Source organism: Colias philodice, chromosome 11 (genome assembly GCF_061535455.1).
Source record: "Colias philodice isolate Cphi_HAF_F1 chromosome 11, ilColPhil1 Martin Lab GWU primary, whole genome shotgun sequence".
NCBI classification, from domain to species: domain Eukaryota; kingdom Metazoa; phylum Arthropoda; class Insecta; order Lepidoptera; family Pieridae; genus Colias; species Colias philodice.
In genome coordinates, this window is record NC_143096.1 from 5,240,883 (window position 1) to 5,260,386 (window position 19,504).

At 31.9% G+C, this 19,504-nt stretch overlaps 1 protein-coding gene and 2 long non-coding RNA genes across 3 annotated transcripts in view; 1 reads left to right on the plus strand and 2 right to left on the minus strand.

The window, feature by feature from the left end:
• The window catches only part of Stacl (SH3 and cysteine-rich domain-containing protein), a 157,935-nt gene that overhangs the window by 127,458 nt on the left and 10,973 nt on the right, over nucleotides 1-19,504 (minus strand). The window lies entirely within an intron of this gene.
• LOC149484560 (uncharacterized) lies at nucleotides 12,481-13,696 on the minus strand. The gene is made up of 3 exons (XR_016316273.1): nucleotides 13,409-13,696; nucleotides 13,082-13,255; nucleotides 12,481-12,739 (listed from the first exon to the last, which is right to left on the minus strand). It is a non-coding gene; the product is annotated as an uncharacterized LOC149484560 (long non-coding RNA).
• Nucleotides 13,773-14,764, plus strand: LOC149484561 (uncharacterized). The gene is made up of 3 exons (XR_016316274.1): nucleotides 13,773-13,919; nucleotides 14,061-14,234; nucleotides 14,577-14,764. It is a non-coding gene; the product is annotated as an uncharacterized LOC149484561 (long non-coding RNA).

The window sequence follows — 19,504 nt, forward strand, 5'->3', positions numbered from 1 at the left end:
AGGTATGTTTTTGAAAAACGTTAAAATATATATTTTAATATTAACATTGTAAGTTTCTGTGATTTTTTAATAATAGACAACTAAATAAAGATTCAGTAAATGTGGATTATTTTGTATTATTTCAATTGTCGTGAATATTATAGCATAATTTCCTTAGGGGGTACGACTTGAGCAACCTTACCCTACCATGAATAATTCCCTGTGACACACATTCGTATATAAATAAATTAGACACGTTTCACCTGCTGTGCCACGCCCTTAAATACTTAATTTCGCTACCTAATAAAACCTTATACTATTTTATGAATGAAATATTTCCGCCCTGGATTAACGCCTTTGTTGCTTTTGTCGAGGTTAAGAAAGTTTTATGAATCTACTTAAAAGCATGTTTATATATTTTTATATTTAATCGGCACACGCGATCATAGTTTGTGCGTTTTAATTAAGTAATAGTTAATAGAAGTTCACGAAAGTTTTGTGGATAAGCTGTACTTACTTATTGTATAAAGCTGAAGAATTTGTTTGTTTATTTAACGCGCTAATCTCATAAACTATTGGACTAATTTCCAAAATTCATTCACCGTTATATACTACATTATGTACTTAAGTATATACCACAGGAGAAGCCAATAGTTTTTCATAATATATTCACATCTGATTGACTATAAAAGTATCTATCCTTAATTTATTGGTAAAGTTTACTGAATATTATTTTAATGAACAAACAAACCTAGGTATACGAATAGCTTAAATAATAATTGATTATTGTTCGGTCTAGGGATACCGGATATTTAGTTACAACTTTGTTTGCTGAATTAATAAATTAAATATGTTAATACATACACACAGGTATAATTACCTGTGTCCATTTAATAGTGATCTAACATAATCCAATACAAAAAGAAAACGTAATAAAGAATATTAAATGAGTCAGGTTGGAACGTGGACTACGTTTCAAATAAATATAGTACCTACCTATTTAACTAGTTTGAAACGCTTAGCGTTAGGATACTGGCTAAATCTTCAATATTAATTTACTTGTTCTGCTAGTTTCATTTGTTTAAAGATTTTGAGACTTTGACTTTAGAGACTTTGAATTTTCAGTTGTAGAATTATATTACGCTCAGGAATGTTAAGAAAAATGATGAATTCGTATCAATAACTACCTAATCGATGCGACTGATGACATTATCTGGTCCATCCATTGTTGATATTAAATTCTATTTTTTATACACACGTCTTGTCGTTATTAATAGCAACCGATTTACCAATAAACAAAACTAAGTAGAAGTATTTGTAAGTAATATCTACTAATAATACTAAAGAATAAATGTGCCCCGTGGTTTAACCGCGTTGATAAATGGACTATCGAACAGTGAAATATTTTTTCAAATCGGGCTAGTGATTTGAAAAAATTAGCACCTTCAAACAAGCAAACAAACTCTTCAGCTCTATAATATTTATATATATATATATATATATGTTGGCAAGGATGATGTAAAGACTGATACAAAATCAGTCAGCTGTAATAATCGAGTGTATTGCCAATCTAAATACCTTAACACAATGTACAATAAACAAACACAATTGACACAAGATTGATAGCAAATTTACACTACGAAATAATTGAGACTCTATATTTGTTTATTTATGTTTTTCTTCCATGTTTTTGAGATCTTAATAGTGAAAAACATATTGATGGAATTGTAGATAATTTACAAATGAATACTTTAAAACATAAATTAGTAAAAAAATTGTGAACATGGATCATATTACGTAAACTGTTACGTATATTAAAGTGAAATTTTAACCAATAAAGAGCACTGTAGTGCTTCTTGTGCTACCTGTAGGTAGGTACATAAATGTATTAACTTTTACCAAAATTATCTTCCGATCGCAGGGACGAAGTTAAATTTTACACTGAATTTTACGAAATAAAGAGGGAAATGATCATATTTTGTAAATTCAATTAATTGAAAAATTATATTAATATCGAGTTTCAGTGAAGTACAAAAAAAGTTTGGTTTAAAAAAGCTATTCGGAATGGGGGTATAGTTGAGTTTCAAAGCCTTTGTAGCAAGGGTTTACAGCTGTGATTTGAAATGTTCTAGCTCCAGAGGTTTCCTTTCGTGTCATCAACTGATATCCAAACACTACAAAGAACTACTTTAGATGGCCATGACGCTGTAGGTACAACATTCAGGTCGGTATTTTTTTACTGTTGATACCTACAATTGGCTCCTTTCATGTCAAAGAAAATTTTGGTATTAGGTAGATATGTATTAGTCTAAAAAGCATATAAATTACATAATTTAATAAGACTTAATTACAACACAGAATTTAATAATTACACAAATACTTCTTTAATTAAATGCTTTTCATACTAAATGTACATTTTTTTAAATGATTTTTCTCGTTCACACCCCCGATCCATTATCAGATAATTCCCTGGGTAATATTTTTTGCATTATTACCGAAGTTACACAGATAATAATATGCTTATAGGGCCCCAATGCTATAAAGCGATTTTAAAAGGAGTTATAAATTTAAAATAGCAACAGTGGAAGAATTAAATTACTTGTAAAATGCGATTTATGATTCTCTAGCTTTACAATTTCATAACCATCTCGAGATTTTAATGGCAAGACTTGAAGTTTTTTAAATAAATAAATGAATTTTAAATCAAATGATTGTAAGGGTAGTAAACTTTTTTCCGAGGGTAGGTGCTAAAGAGATAACACGTGTTTTGTTTTGCTCCTTATAATTTATTTTAAAAAATCAATATTTCAATAGTAAAAATCTACAGTACATATGAGCTAAACTAGAAAGTTGCCACCAGTGTTCCTACAGTGTGTCCTGCTATTTTATAATCACTATATCACTTCACTACACGGTCAACATAATGGAATCTATAAAGCAGTCCATGGATGACATGACTGCTATCTTCAATAAAAGAATGGCTGATTTTCAACTGGAACTTCATAATAATCACAATCCACCCGCCAGTAGCAGCCCCACATCCAAACTTGCGGCTGAGTTTGAGTCGTTCAGAACTTTTGTTATTTCATCGTTGCAATGTCTTCAATCACAAATTGATATGCTGTCTAGACTTCTGGATCAACAAGAGATGCGGTCTAGAAGAAAGATACTGCTATTTCATGGTGTGATAGAATCCGAAAAAGAGGACTTATATGCCACTGTCTCTAATATAACATCGCAGAAGCTTAACATTTCCAATATTGATAAAAATTCTATGGTTCGCTGCAATAGATTGGGACAAGTTAGTGGTGACAAACCTAGACCAATTGTAGTCAAGTTTTGTGACGTTCGAGTGCGAGATAGTGTTTGGTCTGCAAAGACTCGTCTGAAGAAATCGGGCATAACTCTTTCTGAGTTTCTGACTAAAGGTCGCCATGATGCCTTTATGGCAGCTAGGGAACGCTTTGGAGTTCAACATTGCTGGACCCGGGATGGCTTTATATATATAAAACCTAAAGACGGCTCCAAGCATCGCATCACTTGTCTATCTGATCTGGAGGCCATCCCGCCTTGTCCTGTGGCACCAGTCAGCACTGTTGGGCAGGCTGCCAAAGGTCTTGAAGCTCATAGAGATGCAAAGACGGCTCCTGGCGCTAGGACGAAGAGACTTCTTAAAGCGAAATAAAGTTGGTATATAAGTTATAACTAATAATTTTGTTGTAAATACTTGTTGTTAACGCTGCTGTATGTGACTATATTATTATTTTGTAGTTCTCATTTACATCTGTTAGTCTTTAATGTCAAATGTCTTTCTTCATATCATTATAGTTATAATGTTAATTATCTATTACAGGTGCTTTAAAACTTTTCTTCTACCTTTAGCTTAATTATACACTTTGTTTACTTGTTACCCACTTTTATCTTTAGTTAGCGTCACTTTAATCCGAGCTTTAATCTGACATGATTGACATTTGACAAATGACAGTGTCAAATAATGCGGCGTAGAAATTTCTTAGCAACTGAATACGAGTCTTTTTGACTTTTGACATTTGTATTTTTTGTGGTATTTTTTATTTAGAAAGTCTGCTATTATTAGTTCATTATTACGACTGGTTTAATTTACAATTGTTTTTTTACTTTATTTATCATTGTTATACGCTGGTTGGTGCAACCTTCGGAAAATTTTGTTGTATCTCATAGGTAAATTTTTTATGCCTATTTTTATTTTATTATTATATATTTAGTATCAAATCCATTGTTTAGTATATAATATAATTTATTTTAATAACATTTATTTATTTTCATTCCATTTATTTATTCTATTTTAATTATATTTATAATATTATACTAATACATACACATAAGCATATTAAAATGTCTGTAAACAACAGTTTGAGTAGTCTTGCCACTTTTGATTCTCTCAGCTCTTCTGAGTCCAGCACTGATTGCAGTTACCACAGTACTTCTCCCTTTTCTCTTAATACAGCACTATCCTCTACTTTTTCTAATTCCAAAAAACATTTTAACGTTGTACACATAAATGCACAGAGCATCCCGGCACATTATCCAGATCTCCTTGCATCCTTTGATTGTCCCGAGCTCCATGCTATTCTCATTTCCGAATCCTGGTTGAAACCTTGCCTATCCTCAATCTCCTACTCCCTTCCCGGATTCCAACTCATTAGAAATGATCGCCTTGGTAGGGGTGGTGGTGGGGTTGCTATTTACCTGCGTTCGCACCTTCCGTTCACTTTAATAAGCGCCTCTTCCCAACCCCCACCACACGATGAGGCTGAGCATCTTCTTCTCGAGATCTCCCTTTCCCATTCCAAAATCCTGCTCGGTGTCTTTTATAGCCATGACCTTACTGTTAATTTCTTCCCTTCCTTTGACCTTCTCATTGAAAAATTTGCTCCCTCCTATGACCATGTCATATTTATGGGCGATTTTAACACCTGTCTTTTAAAAAATGATCATCGTTCTAAAAAACTACTCTCCATTATAAACTCCTATAATTTCCACCTTCTGCCATTAAATCCAACTCACCACTCTCCTAACTCACTTCCTTCCCTTCTTGACCTCATCATAGTTTCCTCTCCTAACCACGTTCTGAAGTCTGGGCAATTTCCTGCGGACGGATTCTCTTGCCACGACTTATTATTCCTTTCCTATAACATCCGCCCTCCTAAGCCCAAACGTAAAGTCATTATGCAGCGTAACTTTGGGGGTTTGAACAGAGAATTGCTTTGCAACGATGCGGAACAAACAGATTGGTCATCCGTAGTTAACGCATCGTCGGTAGATGAAAAAGTTGATCTGTTTAATTCGCTAATTGTTCAACTTTACGATAAGCATGCACCGCTACGTCCAGTAAAACTGAAGCACCTTCCCGCACCTTGGTTAACTAATGACATAAAATCTGCATTAAATAAGAAAAATCGTGCTAAGGCAAAACTGAAGACCGACAACTCCGATATTAATAGAGAACGGTTTAAGGTGATTCGCAATCGCTGTAATACTATGTGTAGGGATGCACAACAGCGCTACATCCACAAAACGATTGAAAACGGTGAGCCCGCTAAGGTTTGGAAATTTTTGAGATCTTTAGGGATCGGCAAATCGTCTCAAACTAGTAGCATTAATACAAATATTGATTTATTAAATAACTTCTTCTCCAATGCTGCAGTTAGTATGGATCCAAATACTAAATCTCACACACTACGGCTCCTTTCATCAAAATCGGCCCCGAACCTGCCACCGTTTAATTTTAGTCAATTCACCGTTGATAATGTTAAGAGGAGCATTATGTCCATTTCTTCGAAAGCCGTTGGTAGTGACAGTATTGGTCGTGATATGATCCTCCCTATCCTCGAAGTTGTAGCTCCTATCTTAACTCACATCCTTAACGAATCCATATCCTCTTGCACATTTCCCAAAGCTTGGAAAGAAGCTTTCATTATTCCACTTCCAAAAAAAGCTAATCCTTCATCCTTTCATGAGTACCGTCCTATATCAATCCTGCCTTTCCTCTCTAAAATCCTGGAACGACTTGTTCAACAACAGTTGTGTTCATTTTTAAATAAACAGAACTTATTCAATCCCTTCCAATCCGGATTCCGTCCAGGCCATAGCACGACCACTGCACTCGTTAAAGTCACCGACGATATTCGCCAAGCAATGGACAACAAGCAGCTCACAATTCTCACGTTATTAGATTTTAGTAACGCATTTAACTCGGTCGATCATGATATTATGCTGGGTCTGCTTGCCTCTCTTAATATTTCATCGGCAGCCATTGAATGGTTCCGTAGCTTTTTTCAGGGGCGCCGGCAACGTATTAAAGTTGATGACGTTCTGTCGTCGTGGTGTGACTTAAGTGTCGGTGTCCCTCAAGGTAGCGTGTTGTCACCAATCCTTTTCTCAATATTTATTGACTCAATTTCCTATAATTTAACTTCTCCCTACCATATGTATGCAGATGATTTGCAAATTTACTCGCATACAGACATTTCCGAAATTTCAGAAGCTATACAACGTACAAATGCTGATTTAGATACCATAGCTACCTGGTCACACAATTACGGTCTGACTGTTAACCCGGCTAAGACTCAAGCCATCATAATTGGTAGCCGCAAAATGACAGCCAAACTAGATTGGAACAGCTTACCAAAGCTAATTCTTGGTGGATCACATATTCCATTTAGTGAGTCTGTTAAAAACCTTGGGCTCCATCTTGATATGAACTTGTCTTGGAATGTGCAAATAGAGACGCTACGGAAAAAAATGTATGGCGCTGTAGGTTCCATTCGTCGATTGCGCAATTTTCTGCCCATTCCTACAAGGGTATCGCTTGCAGAGACTTTACTCCTTCCTATCCTAGATTATGCTGACATTTCCTATCCTGACCTTTCCGAACAGCAACTTGACTCCCTTGAGCGACTCCAAAACGTATGCATACGTTACATATTTGGACTACGCAAATATGATCATGTGTCCGAATTCCGAGCCAAGCTCAAGTGGCCTCCTATCCGCGTCCGCCGGAATGCTCATATTCTGCATTTGTTGTACAAAGTTTTATTTGATCCTAAAACCCCATGTTACCTAAAAGAAAATTTTAAATTCCTCGGTGAAAATAGCCTTACCCTACGTTCCTCTAATCTACTTACCTTAAGCATCCCTACCCACAGATCCAATTTCTTCCATTCTTCCTTCACTGTGACTGCAATCAACCTTTGGAACTCTATTCCAGAATCGATAAGACGTGCTCAGTCAATAACTGTGTTCAAAAATGCATTAAAGCAATATCTATCTCAATTGTAATCTTAATTATATTATAACTACCTATTTTAATTACTTAACTCAATTTATTCCTTGCCCATATTTTTTTTATAGTTTCACATGTATGTATGTATGTATATATTTGTATGTATATATTTATATATAATATATATATTATGATGTATTTATTTATAGATTTATTATTTATGTATATTTATTCTTTAGGTTATAATTATATTTTATATTTATTTATTATTCATTTTCTTTTAGTTCATATCAAAATTTTAAGTTTGTAATGCACCACCACCATAATTATTGTAATCCTTCTAAATTTTCGGGTTGTCTGGCAGAAATCGCTTACAGCGATAAGACCGCCCTCTGTACATGTTGTTACTTGTATGGTTCTTAGTTTATAATCCTGTATTAAGTGTGCAATAAAGTATTTTTCATTTTCATTCATTTCATTTCATTTCATTGTAAATTCCAGAATAACAGTTTATTTAAATCGAATTTGAATCACTGTGATGTAGATCATATTATCTTTATAAATCTTAAACACATATTCACAACAAATGGTAGAATTTCAGACATGTTTGATTGAAATCAAAGCCGCTGCTGAAGGCAATATTCACTTCCATAACGTTTTCCTATATCCCATTTCACTTGTATTGCTCAGTTGCACACATTGCTTGTCAGCATTTGCTCTGATCATCATTGTAAACGATGATTTCTAGCACAACTGTAGAATGCTTCCTTTTTTTACTTTTTTCGTATGAATTACTATCTGTCTACTGTGCCCTCCGGCACTTTTTTTGTATAGTTATCTACATGTTACAAAAATTTGGACTTAACTATAAAATAGAGTACAATAAGACAATGTGTGGATAATTTCGGGATACTTAATTCGTAAAAAAAGTAGTTAATTATATTGAAAGTGAGTTTAAACAAAATTACACCAGTATCTCGATTCCACATGTTATTATTATTACACAAAGAACGATAAAAGGAACTTGCATTACAATAGATTTATATCAGTCAAAAACAACTCTAAGAAACCATAAAGTTCTTCAAGTTACGGGACAAACATGTTCCCTATAAGTTCTTTATAGCGCCATAAATCTGATAACCGTCATACTATGACACTAAACTTTAGAGTTACGAGGGTTCCCATGTTACATCAGTTTATTTACAGCTTAATAGTTCATTCATGGCTTACGTGCTAACCACATTTATCGATGAATATAGGATCATTCGATTAGGACTTGACAATACTGTGGCATTCTATTACAACATATAGTTCAGGATCCATCGCCCATTTTTGCAAGTGATTACTATCAAGCTAATTTTCCATGAGTAGCTTTATTTTGATGAGACGACCAATAATTTACTGTACAAAACTCTCGATTGCGGTAGCTAACAGAGGTAACAAGGATAATTTTTTTTTGATTTGATGGTTCTCAAATATTTATTACGCAATTTGTAGGACAATGTCTGTTGAATTATATAAATACCTATTAACTAAGTGAAAACAAAAAAACCGGCCAAGTGCGAGTCGGGCTCGCGCACAAAGGGTTCCGTAGCAGCAAATATAATAAATTACAGTTAAATCAACCTATCTCAAAAACTATAAGAGATACTTTGATCAAACCAAAAATCGTTGAAAGAGTTAATTAGCATGCATCACCTCTATTTTTTTTAGAATTTTATACCCCGTAGTTATAAAAATAGAGGGGGGGGGACATACTTTTTACGACTTTGAGAGCTGATATCTCAAAAACCGTTCACTTTAAGAAAAATGTTTTTTAGAAAACTTTATATCATTTTAAAAGACCTTTCCATTGATACCCCACACGGGTATGTACATCGAAAAAAAAAATTTCATCCCTCAGTTACATGTATGGGGGGCCCCACCCCCAATTCTTTTTTTTACTATTTAGTGTCATATTTTTGTAGCGGTTCATACAACACATATTCCCATCAAATTTCATCACTGTAGTACTTATAGTTTCCGAGTAAATCGGCTGTGACAGACGGACAGACGGACAGACGGACAGACGGACATGACGAAACTATAAGGGTTCCGTTTTTGCCATTTTGGCTACGGAACCCTAAAAATCAGCTGGTTAGTAATCATTTATGATGACCTCGTATCGATACACATTGGAAAGAGGGGACTCTTTGATCAAACCATAGATTTTGTAGGATAAATATTTTTTCGAATAATTTAGATAATTATCTTGAGATTGAACAAAATAAAAAAATCTGTTAGTAATAAATATTTGAGAACCATCAAATCAAAAAATTGTATCCTTGTTACCTCTGTTAGCTACCACAATCGAGAGTTTCGTATAGGAAATTATTGGGCGTCTCATCAAAATAAAGCTACTCACGGAAAATTAGCTTGATAGTAATCACTTGCAAAAATGGGCGATGGATTCTGAACTAATACCACAATGTATAATATTATGTAACAAAGATTCCGATGCCGAATATTCGGACACATTTCTATTTTAATATAAAAGCATTCCGGAAATCAATTTTTCTTGACAATAGAATTACCTATGTGTTCGGGTACAATGTGGATACAGGGTGTAATAGTATGATATTGCCCAAAATATAGCCAGATTTAATGAAAGGTCTTTGATCGTTTATCGTTATCGTTTTAATTATAATAAACCTTAATATTCGTAAATAATCTACGACATTATATAATTAATAATCTTACGGACAATAAATAGACAAGCAATTGTAAACATTAAGATCCTTATTATGCCGAAAAACAATGTTATTACAAACTTATAATTTGATTAGGCCTTTTGTGTTCGCTGGAAGTTTAATATTACTAACTTTTCCTTCATGTTGGCTTATTAAATGTTAATGACAAGCAATTAAAAGTAAATAAGGTTATAATATTTTAAATAGGGTAAAATAACTTCTTCCTTAACAAGGCAATTGTCATTCAACTAGAGTCAAGGTTAATGCTCCGAGAGAGAATTCCCGCTGTATCTAAAGACTTGGTAATTTTTGGTAACCGTTTCAGGGAATTCCAAAACCGATTTATGCATTTAAATAGTAATAACGTAATTGGTACCGACTGAAACTTAATAAAATGTGAACCCTTAGAATACTTTGCCTTGTTGATAAAAATAAATACGATGTCATTTCGTCTTATGAAGTATCAGGTAAAAATAACCAATTAAATAAATCTCATAATACATAATTTTCATAAAGCTCTTGATTGAACTCACTTTAATATCAGAATCCTTTCAGAATCAATGTCTTCCACTTACCTACATTATCTTTAATATATAATTTGAAAATACAACCGCGAGTCTAATTTGATCAAAATCCATACTTATATTATAAATGTGAAATTAACTCTGTCTGTCTGTCTGTCTGTTACTCAATCACGCCTTAATTACTGAACCAATTTGCATGAAATTTGGTCTAGAGATATTTTGATATCCGAGAAAGGACATAGGCTACTTTTTATCCCGGGAATAGGTTTTATCCCGGAAATCCCACGGGAACGGGAACTATGCGGGTTTTTCTTTGACTGCGCGGGCGAAGCTGCGGGTGGAAAGCTAGTTTTACATAAATATAGAAGTACCGAGGGCATATTTTATTGATATTGCTGTTAGTGAAAAAAAAAACGCTACAACATTTGAAGTAAATAAAATTAAAATAACTTCAATCGAGCTAATTTAGTGCCACCTGACAAATTTAAAGCAAAATACGCAAATGTTTTAAGACTTCGTCAATCCTGACCTGGGGGGTAACCGGCACCTTTAGAATAACAGTCTTATTATGGGTACGTTTTGTTGCGTTCACAAAATAATCTTACTTTTTTGGCACCGGGACCTTCTAAAACATATGAAAACCAATTGCAACAAGACTGTTTCGAGCGGTTTCGAGACGTCAATCGAAAAATTGGAACCGGCACGCTCTCTTTGACATTTAGCATTCTTGTTATAATGTCAATAATGACAGTTTTAAGCAATTTTAGTGAAGTTGTAAATATGGAACTTTTATAACATTATTTTGAATATTATTAAAAGAATACACATCAAATTTAAGTGAAACGTATGTAGTTGGAAATCTATTTAATAAATGAAGCTTTTAAAGAAGATAATACATTTATTATATAAAAAATGCAAAATTAACATAACTACATCGGGTTGTTCCAAGAAAAGGCTTCAAACCTTTTGATTTAAGAAGAATCGTGTAAATAATTTATAATTGCGAAGTGCGCAATCATCACGAGTCTCTATGAGATATGGGGGCATCTTAAGAACAATCTTAAAATACAATTATAACCTACAGATTTATCTGTGTAAGATAAAAGTAATGTAAGTACCATACCCAATGCAAATCTTAAGAGTATATTTAAAAATACGTTTGTTTATGTACACATTCTCCACTTGTTATTTCTCTATATAATAAAATGCAACCCTACTTATTCTCTAAACATAAATTTTATCTAATACCTACTTAATGTAAATCTATAAAAGATTGTTTATTATTTCTTCTTGATTCAATATATTTTATCATGTTATATTATTTATATAATAAAACACTTAAAAGTAAATCTACACTCAAATGCACTACCCATATTATACTTATGTTAGGGATCTCATTTAATTTTGAGAAATAATACCATTATTTATTTCCAGATTCTACAATCAATTCCGAGCACTAGGAATAAGATTACCCAGAGTAACCACATGGAAGCATTGATAGTATTCAAGAAGCTATAAAGTGCCAGCGCAACATATGAATATATTTTTTTCAATAGGAAGCAATATCATGCTTTAAATGTATTAGTGCAATTAAAAACATATTTTATAAATCCAAAATCTTTATTTAGTCCTTTTTATTTATTCATTGACAAAACATTTGCTCCTTTACTTCTGTTGATAACATTTATATATAAAAAAATGTAATAAAACATGGAATTATTTGAAAATAGATTCAATTCTATTTTGATTAAATATTAATTAAAAACAATTAGGTATATTACTCAAATCCAAATTTGTAAGTAAATAGTATATTAAAAAGACCCTTGATTAAAAAAATTAAGTTTTATTTATAATACCAGCCTTTAAAACTTAAAATGCAATAAACAAAAACTTTATATTTACATCACAATGAATAATTCCTGCACTAACAGTTTAATGGTATTTATATTTTTATTTTAAATTTAAATTTAAATCAATTATTGTATTTGCATAATATAGAGTAGATAAATAATTCAAAAACTTGCAGTACTTATGCATACTTTTAATTTCATTTTTATTAAACTTAAAATGAAAACAATGTAGGTACTATATTAAGGTACAATTAAATTTTTACATTTTCTTTGAATATTTTAAGTGTAGACATGGTGGCGCCTCCCCCAACTTGAAGTTCTCACTACCACATGATCATCTCCCAAGCCGGTACTTCCTTGTTCAATGTTTGGGCAAGCCGGCAATCAACACAACTGTGAAAGATAAATTCAAATTGGATTTAAACTGATTCTTTGTTGCTTTAAAATTTAATAAGTACATTTAATATGTTTACTTTTATTATTAAAGGGCTTGTCATGGTATATGTAAACGTCTAAAAAGAAGTTTTTTAAACAATGTCGGTATGGTTTGTTAAATACCTTATTTGTTAATAATTTTTCAAGTATTTCAACGTTTTAGTTGTTTATCTTGCAATTCTTAATATTGTATTAAAAATAACTTAAATGTGTAGGTACAATGCCTTAGAAAACTTTTAATATAAGTAGCTTCTAACCAAACATAGATAGGTTTGCTTATAAATTAATATAAATATTTACTTTTGACCAGCTGCTCTAGTTTTTGTGAACTCCCAAATCATTTGCACTTATACTTTCAGAGAATTCTATCAACTTCGTCTCAGCATAACTTTTAACTCGTTGGGAGTTATTTATGTACCTTTGTCTTTGTAACTTCAGGGTCAAGGAGCTTCGCGCACTCTGCACAATGTTCTGCTGTAAGTTAAATAAAAATTACTTCAATTAAGTAACAATAATCAAAACAGACGAAATCATGCAAAAACCAATACTTTATTCGTAAAAATATATCTGTGTTATCATAAATCGTCCAATGTTTTAGATATATTTATTACTCGTATATTATCTTACCTTGCTATTTCAATTGCTCTTTCATGCCTCTTTCATGCATTCTTTAATGCTTACTTATCTTTCGCAATTTTTCAATTTGATTTATCCAAATTTTAGATAATAATAAGAGGACAGTGATTATGACATTTGGATTTTTGACGTTTAATTTTCAATCACCGCCATTTTTATAATAACAACCTTGTTTTGTTGAGTTCACAAAATAATCTTACTTTATTTTGCTACCGGGAGCCTTTTCAACATGATTACTATACGATTGCCTACAATGTCCAAAGAGCGAATGAATTCCGAAGTTTTGTCTATTTTTTTTAAGATTAATAGCTTGGCTACGAGGCTTTTAGGCCAAGTCGTAATGATTTGTATCGAACATTAAACGTCAAAAATCAAAATGTCATGTCACTGTCCTCATAATTCATATTATTATCTAAAATTTCAGATAAACTTAAACTTAAATATGTGAATCTCATCTCTGGATAAATGAGAAAGTGCGAAAAAGCAATATTGAAATAGCAAGGTAAGATAAAGTACGAGTAAGGACGATTTATGATAACAGACTACAGAGATATATTTTTACGAATAAAGTTTTGGTTTTTGCATGATTTCGTCTGTTTTGATTATTGTTACTTAATTGAAGTAATTTTTATTTAACTTACAGCAGAACATTGTGCAGAGTGCGCGAAGCTCCTTGACCCTGAAGTTACAAAGACAAAGGTACATAAATAACTCCCAACGAGTTAAAAGTTATGCTGAGACGAAGTTGATAGAATTCTCTGAAAGTATAAGTGCAAATGATTTGGGAGTTCACAAAAACTAGAGCAGCTGGTCAAAAGTAAATATTTATATTAATTTATAAGCAAACCTATCTATGTTTGGTTAGAAGCTACTTATATTAAAAGTTTTCTAAGGCATTGTACCTACACATTTAAGTTATTTTTAATACAATATTAAGAATTGCAAGATAAACAACTAAAACGTTGAAATACTTGAAAAATTATTAACAAATAAGGTATTTAACAAACCATACCGACATTGTTTAAAAAACTTCTTTTTAGACGTTTACATATACCATGACAAGCCCTTTAATAATAAAAGTAAACATATTAAATGTACTTATTAAATTTTAAAGCAACAAAGAATCAGTTTAAATCCAATTTGAATTTATCTTTCACAGTTGTGTTGATTGCCGGCTTGCCCAAACATTGAACAAGGAAGTACCGGCTTGGGAGATGATCATGTGGTAGTGAGAACTTCAAGTTGGGGGAGGCGCCACCATGTCTACACTTAAAATATTCATATTTGTATCATACATCTGAAAATGTAAAAATTAAATTGTACCTTAATATAGTAGGTACCTACATTGTTTTCATTTTAAGTTTAATAAAAATGAAATTAAAAGTATATGTATAAGTACTGCAAGTTTTTGAATTATTTATCTACTCTTTATTATGCAAATACAATAATTGATTTAAATTTAAAATAAAAATATAAATACCATTAATCTATTAGTATAGGAATTATTCATTGTGATGTAAATATAAAGTTTTTGTTTATTGCATTTTAAGTTTTAAAGGCTGGTACTATAAATAAAACTTAATTTTTTTTAATCAAGGGTGTTTTTAATATGCTATTTACTTACAAATTTGGATTTGAGTTATATATATCTACCTAATTGTTTTTAATAAATATTTAAGCTAAATAGAATTGAATCTAATTTCGAATACTTCCATGTTTTATCACTTTTTTTATATAAATGATATCAAGAGAAGTAAAGGAGCAAATGATTTGTCAATAAATAAATAAAAAGGACTAAATAAAGATTTTGGATTTATAAATGTTTTTTATTGCACTTAAACATTGAAAGTATGATATTGTTTCCTATTGAAAAAAATATATTCATGTTGCGCTGGCACTATGGCTTCTTGAATAACTACTATCAATGCTTCCATGTGGTTACTCTGGGTAATCTTATTCCTAGTGCTCGGAATTGATTGTAGAATCTGGAAATAAATAATGGTTTTATTTCTCAAAATTAAATGAGATCCTTAACAACAGATTACATAAGTATAATATGGGTAATGTATTTGAGTGTAGATTTACTTTTATAGTCTTATATTCTATATAGGTAAATAATAACATGATAAAATATATTGAATCATGAAGAAATAATAAACAATCTTTTATAGATTTACATTAAGTATTAGATAAAATTTATGTTTAGGGAATAAGTAGAGTTGCATTTTATTATACAGAGAAATAACAAGTGGAGAATATGTACTTATACAGACGTATTTTTAAATAGATTTGCATTGGGTATGGTACTTACATTATATGGTACTTACACAGATAAATCTGTAGGTTATATTGTATTTTCAAATTGTTCATATGATGCCCCCATATCTCATAGGGACTCGTGATGATTACGCACTTGTTTACTATTTAGGTGTAACACGAAAAGGTTTGAAGCCTTTTCTTCGAACAAGCCGATGTAAAGTTCTATTATTATCTGATAAGTGATAACTGTCAAATTGTCAAATAGATCGCAGTTCGCACCGGTCCCAATAATTGAGTGAACTATTACGAGTGACGTCATCAAAATTGCTAGAAAAACAAAATCAGTTTAACGCTGCAACAAGCTTGCGTTAAGGGTGTCACGGTACGAAAAGACATAGTAATGTTATAATAAGCTTGCTATAAGAGATGCCGGTTACCCCCCTGGGCGGAATGTTTATCGTAACACTGAACTTATGTAATTGTATACGTAGTCGCGGTAAAGATGGGCCAACAAATTATCGGGCCTTGGCGAGTAGTAGTGACAATGAACGCTCCGAGTCACAATCTAAATTTATATAGCGTGCCACCTGCGGCCGGGTTTCAAGCTCAGCTGTTTATTTCGTACTCTTAAGACACTTCCTCAAGCTGCGACCTTTCGTTTTTATTCTTCAACTGTCTCGCAAAAGTGACACGTATCGGCGATTTATGAGATGGGGAAAATATTGTTTGCTGTCAATTGTGTGGTGTGTAAAGATTTCCGCATTCTTCCGCTTACGGGTTGCAAATAATAGACGACCAAAATTCACTATAGCTCAGTTTATCCTCATACATCGGATAATGTTCTTTTATATTTTCATAAGATGTCTTTTTGTTTAATGTAGTTATCTACACATTTTATATTGTTCTGTTTCACTTGAAATGTAAATCCTCCTTTTTTATCTCAAAAAGTTAAATTATGAATTTCTACTGTGTTAATCATTCAGATATTTATTAATATTATCTTCAGGAAATTACATTTTTGATAAATATTTTTATTAAAATCAATTAAAACCTTTTTATACTATTCAAAATAAGAATAAGTATTTCATCTGTTGAAATAAGTTGCAGAGTAAATAATTTTGCCCTCTGGCACTCATAAAATGCTAAAGAAATAAAGATGAAATTTTGAGCATAAATCACTAATCCAATCATGACCTCATAAATCCGTAACGTACAAAAGCATCAAATTGTTAATTTTGTGGTTTCAGTATTCATTTTCGGTAAAAGTCATAATTAGATTGCACCCGGGAGCGTTTTATCACTATGAACATTTTGGAATAAATTGAGAAAAAACATGCGATGAAAATTTATTATAATAAGTATGTATAAGTTGACAAACAACCATTTATGAAATTAGTTTGATTGATATTGTTAACTTGTTTATAATAAAGTGTGAAAAATGCTAAATATCGAGCGAGGAACAATAATTTAATTCAATAATGTGTCATTTTCAGGTTCATATTACACTAATTTGGTTAGAAACCCCAACAGAAGTTGTAATTAGTGACGTCTGACTGCTCGAATGTAACAAGATTAACTCCAACCAATTATACTATATGCATGTATTATAATAGGCTTTGCCTCACGCCTTCACGCGCTCATATTATGTTTTGGTAAAATGGGTGCTGATGGCTCGTTGTTCCGCTTTTGCCGATATGCGCTACATTTTGAGACCTACTATTATACAATGGGATTCTTTTTTTAAAAGAGTTTTATATAAAATTCTGTAGAAATATTATATATAGAGGCTTTATGGATATTAAGTTTCTTATTTAATCATAATATTTAAAAAAAAGCCGTCATTTTTCAGGCACAGATTCTCCATTAGTTCTTCAGTTCAACAGTTACCTAATCTATCACTAAGATCTCTTATTGTTAAATAAGTAGGTATATGATATAAAATATCATGGCTTCATCATGAAATTACCGCAAAAGGCCTACTACTCAGTATTAGTCATGGCTAAATAAGAAGATTCAGATTCAACGGCGCAACGACCCAAAGCGGATCTTGTCCTCCGACACCAAAAGTTTCCAGTTTTTGCGCCTTAGTGCCCAGGTTTTCTTCTTGAAGAGTGTCTTTTTGGACTTCATCTCTCCAACGATGACGAGGTCGGCTGACGGGGTGCTTACTGATGGGGTGCTTACCAATCGGTTATATAAGAATAAATATTATTTGTACATAAGAACATATTATTATATTGTATAGAATATACCTTCGCGCATTTTTGTTCATTTCTGTGTTTGACATTGGAAAATGATAATTAAATGTGTATAAAGCATTTTAAAGCGAATTTAGCTTTAAAAATTATTTCTATGCGTGACAGATCGCAAAGTAAATTTATTTTATTGTAATACCCACGTTCTGTGGTAAAAATCCGCTATAACGTGTGTAGCAGAGAAAATAATTTTGAATTTGAATTTTTAAAAGCAAGCTATCTTAGTAACGTTACGTTGGCAATAGACTCTTTCATGTATTCTTTTCCTTTTACTTTTCAGCAGGTACAAATTCCATTTCCCAATTTTCAAATTAACACAATGTGTATTCAGCTTTATTTTAAAGCTGTAGGTACAGCCACCTAGTAGGTAGTCAATTATTTTTGCTTATTTCTATAAAGAGTCATAAGTGTAGTATGAGTGTAGCAAATGCCAGAACCAATAATATTTACAATATCTTTTATGATTAATCTAATAAGCTTTTGACAGTTACATATTCGTAATACTCGTGGTAATGTAGATTCGCTTTAAAAGTTATTGAAGATTAATAGTAATCTATTATATTAAAGAAAAACATAAATACAAATTTCCGGAGCAGAATAACGTATTCTGTGTGATATATTGGAAGGAAATGTTAGTCTGTTTTATTTATTTCTATCTGAATACACTCATTTAGTGATCATCATCAAATAATTGTACAAGACTTCTAAATATTATGATATAATGATAGACATAAGGAACAGAATTTTTAGTCAATACACTTAAAATACAATGTGTAGTCGGTGGTAAATGTTAAAAATATGTAATGACGTTTCAAAAGTGCTCCTAGAAGAAGTCTAATTGAATAAATAAATGTTTAAGTTTGAGTCTGATAAAATTCTATTTCAGAGTAAATTTTTTATTTCTAATAATTAGAATGGATTAGCGTGTATAGAAATTTCTATACACGCTAATCCATCGTAATATTTCACTTATCCACAAAATAATCTCGAAAGTTAAAAAGCACTACGCTACATTTGCTTGAAATGTAGGTATATAACAAACAATTTACTGGAGTAATTGAAGAGTTTAATTACCTCTTTTTTAATTATTTAAAAATGAAATTGAGTGATGAGTGTCAAACCATATGCTATGAGATTTCAATAACTTATTTATTTAGTCCATCTAACAAGCCCTACAGAGCAGTACACACACCATTTATTATAACAGGTATGAACTTTGTATATATATCTCTATAGTTTTATGCAGATTTTTAGTTTGTTAGCTCAACAATAGCCATCCAAGTTTGGCATCCAATTACATCCGCAATATCGATCGAAGCCGTTCCAGATTAGATACGCCTACTCTCACTGAAATTACAATACAGGGATTATTTTACAAGTCCATCAATATACGTTATGTACACCGATGCATCATACTAGTACTCAATATATTCGTGTATCTGTATCATAGATAGGAAAGGCTAGTTCTCTTGTGATTTGTATCCGGGTATCATTTAATATTTATGACCTGGAAATCTACGTATGCCATTTTTTTGTTCTAGGTATCGCGCAATCGACGCTTTTTTACAATATT